Genomic DNA, 3,974 nt, shown 5'->3' with positions numbered 1-3,974 from the left:
ACGCCACAATTGCCCAACGAGGTGGCTGACTTAAGAACATCATGGATCCCCGAGCCATGTTTTGGAGGCCCTACCTACTACTGCTACACCGCCCACACCCCCAATGAATCGGTACATGCGGGAATGTGCGTGTAGTGAAACCTGACGTGAAGTTTTTTGTTTCTCTGTAATGCTTGTTATGTGTAGTGCTGCCATCTGCCACCAGTTTTTCTAACTATGAGTGAAGTGTTATGATTGGATGATTTATCGTTGTAGGACTGTTGCTCTCTGTGGCGAGACTTTTTAACGGGGAGATCGGCTCGCATTTGCGCCTTGAAGTTGGGAACCACAGAAAACCAACTTCAGCCGACCATCACTGTGGGGTTCGAACCCGGATCCTCGCATCGCGAGTCCGTCCTATAACCACTCGACCACCACAGCGGCAATATCTTGACTGTATTGTTCTTGTTTTTTTTCCCAACTGTGAGATGAGTTTAAAAATGCAAGTCTAAATTATGTGTGTGTGTGTGTGTGTAAAATAATAACATGCAGTTCCGTCTCAACGAGGTCAGGGACCCCGCACCAAATATTTTTTACCTCCTTCAACTTCTATAAAAATATATTTTACCAATAAAACATTGAATCGAATTTGCAATAACAAAATAAGATGCAAGGGCGTGGTAGCCCAGGTCGATAAGATACTCGCCTAAAGTAACAAAGGATGTTTAGAGGTGTCGCTAGTTCGATACCTAGTTCGTCCATGTCAGAAACTTCCCTGACACAGGGTACAACAGAAACGGCGACATGACCACAGAAAAAGATTGCCACCGCGAGGAGTTTCACATCGAGGGGTTAGCGCACCAACCTCTCGGTGAGTATAAAAAAACAGGTGTCGTTCGGAATCATCAATAAATTGTAGATCCCGGTTTAATTAGCACTCGGGTGCAGAAAATGACCATGGTGTGACAAAAATGATCAAATAAAATGCAATGTTGAAATCAGAAAAATATTAATAACAATTTGAATGGATGAAAGTCTTCACTGATTTAGCGTCCCATGGGCTTTGGACCCCATAGACGAAATGATTTAGTAACATTAAACAACCGCCCTCAGATGTGTGCGAGAGGTAAGGGTTCCCCAAGCCTCTTCCTCAAGAGGGGCCCCGCACTCAAAGCAATTGCAACGAAAAGAACATTTTTTTTGCAATAATGGTAATAATAATCAAACCTGGTAACAGTGAAAAGATAAATGATCGCACAAATATTTCGTTATTCATCACGCAAACCAAGGCACATTAATGATTTCTGGGCATAAGCAGATACAGGCTGTTCGAACGGGGTTGGGGAGAACAGCTGTATAATGAACGGAGGAAGGCAGATTTTCCACCTCCACCTATGCTAGCACAACAATTTTTTGGGAAACGGGGGGGGGGGTGACAGCCACCCTCTCCATCCTTCCCTTGTTCAACCTGTTTCTGGGCCCTAGGGTTTGAATATTTTTGGAAGCCCACCTGAGCCTGGTTTCATGGATTTTGTAAGGGGGGTGTCGACATATATATCAAAAAAGTCATGAATTATTACAGAATATACAGGAACACCGAAAAATATTAATACAAAAATATGAACATACCGTTAGATGTAATTCAAACAGAAAAATGTAAATTAATGGAAAAAATTAATGATGAAAATCCTGAATCCATGAAATTTTGAAATGAATCAGGGAAATAATTTCAAAATAAATGAAAATACAGAATTGATAAAATAAAGCATTATTAATGAAAATTCAGAATTGATAAAATAAAGCATTATTAATGAAAATTCAGAATTGATAAAATAAAGCATTATTAATGAAAATTCAGAATTGATGAAAGAAATAATTGTAATTTCTGGAAGCCTTTAACAGTTCCGGGAGCCCCGTTTGATTTGGGGCCCTGTGCCCGCTTTCTGTTGACCCAAAGATGAAGACAACTCTGCTCCCGAAGGAGCCCCTGATATCATTTTTACCCAGGCCCCGCTTTTTTTCTCTGTATCGGGCAGTTTTGATTGCAATCGTGAAAATCCTATAATCTCGTATTACATGACTATAATATACACATGGATGCCTTTTTAATTTGCACAAATTTTAATATCTAACCTAGCCAGGTTTAACTGCAATAAAAAACTATCATTAGATTAATCTTCATCTAATTAAGGATCTGCTGTTGTGTGTAATTCATTTTATAATAACCAGATCAATCGAATCGAAAATGTTCAAAATCGATTTCTACGATATTTAGTTCATTGATACTCAGGTATTTATTGTAGATATTGTCAGCCACGCACCTTAGACATTTTTTTAAGATTATTGATTATTATTGATTTTATTATAAGTTATTGATCAAGTAGAATCAATTGGACGCTGTTCCTGTATCCAAAATTAATTTTCGCGTACTTCAATATAGAACACGCTCATCAAGTATTTCTCTACCAATATAGGACATTCTTGCGTATTGAGAGATTGAGTAATTTGTGCAATAGTTTATCTGAATCCATTGACCCCTTTCGTACTTCTATAAAGAATATCGGAGATCTGATGTTAGAATCGTAATTTTTATATTTATTATGTGTGGTTTGTTTTTATGTTGTTTTTCTGATGATATTTAATGATTTGATGGTTTTTTTTGTCTTTATTTTATCTTTCCCTATAATTCTAGTTCTGACTGAGTGATTGTATGTAAAGAAGCTATGTGAATTTGTTTTCACGTTTTGAAATATATATACAGTCGAATCCCGTTTTAACGAATACCGTTATTGGGAAAATCTCGTTTTAACGAACACTTTTCTAATCCCCTAAATAAGTTTACACAGAAACAATGCTAGGTAACATGGAATTCCTTTATAACGAAATTTTGTTATAACGAAGTAATTCTTCCGGTCTCTTGGCGTTCGTTATAGCGGGATTCGGTTGTATAATAGGATAAAATACAAGAGAAATGAAGAGGGGGAGCAATGGTTGTTATTTTTAATGCATTTAGGCATAGCCACCCTTCAGAAACGCTTACACTTTTCGAACCATGCATGGGGTTCCCCCTGATGAAGACCCACTGCATAGGTTCTATTTTCACTCTCATAAAAAATGCAATTTTTTTTCCTTTTTCTTAAAGTAATTATTTTTTATATATATATATAAAAAATGTGTTTTTTCCACAAATGTAATTAGGTTTCCTGTAGTTGTGTATACTCAAATAAACAAATACTCTTATCATTTCATCTCGCAAAAAAAAAAAAAAAATGCAGTAATTTACTTTTATTATTATATTAATTTTTGTAAATTAAGAACTTGAGAAAGTCTTGAACTATCCCGTTTTTTCATGGCCACTAACTTTTGACAACATTCCTTATTTTCACATCAAATCCTTACTCCCAATATAGATGATCGAATGCTATTGGAGTGGAGAATCGATGCGTAAATTGCGATTTCGACACAGACATTTACGTTAGTGGACATTTAGGTTTAAGTAGCATTGGGGATAGTGATGTTGCTGCTTGATATCGTGTAACAGCAACACTAGTAAAGAATTATCGTACTTTTGGAAGCAGAGTGAAATACAGCACGCAATACCTAGAAGTCCATCTATAAGAGAGACAGAAAGAGAGAGAGAGAGAGCGCGAGAGAGACTGGTACTTTCATTTTCCTTATTTATGTGTTCGAATTAAGGTCCTGAGCCCTTGGCTTCCTTCGCATGGCTTTTTGGCATTCGGCACAATAAGGTAAGAAAAAAAAAATATATATAAGGAAAACGATTTTCTCGGGTTCAATCTTTCGTGGAACGCGTGCGTGTGTGTGAGGTGATTCCAGGACCAGAATCCCGAGGAGTAATGGCCTCCTTAAGGTGCTAAAGCCAGGCAGTCCAGGAATTTATCAGAGGAAAAGTAGCTGTGAGGTTGCCAGGTCAGGTTTCCGGAGAGAAACGTGTCCTCGTATTTTAACTGGGCTTTTCTCTGAGTTTTTTAACA

Source organism: Pholcus phalangioides, unplaced genomic scaffold (genome assembly GCF_987345545.1).
Source record: "Pholcus phalangioides strain wild (caught in Gottingen) unplaced genomic scaffold, Ppha-v1.0 ptg000017l_1, whole genome shotgun sequence".
In the NCBI taxonomy this organism is placed as follows: Eukaryota; Metazoa; Arthropoda; class Arachnida; order Araneae; family Pholcidae; genus Pholcus; species Pholcus phalangioides.
The sequence above is the reverse complement of the archived record's forward strand: the minus strand, read 5'-3'. Positions refer to the sequence as shown.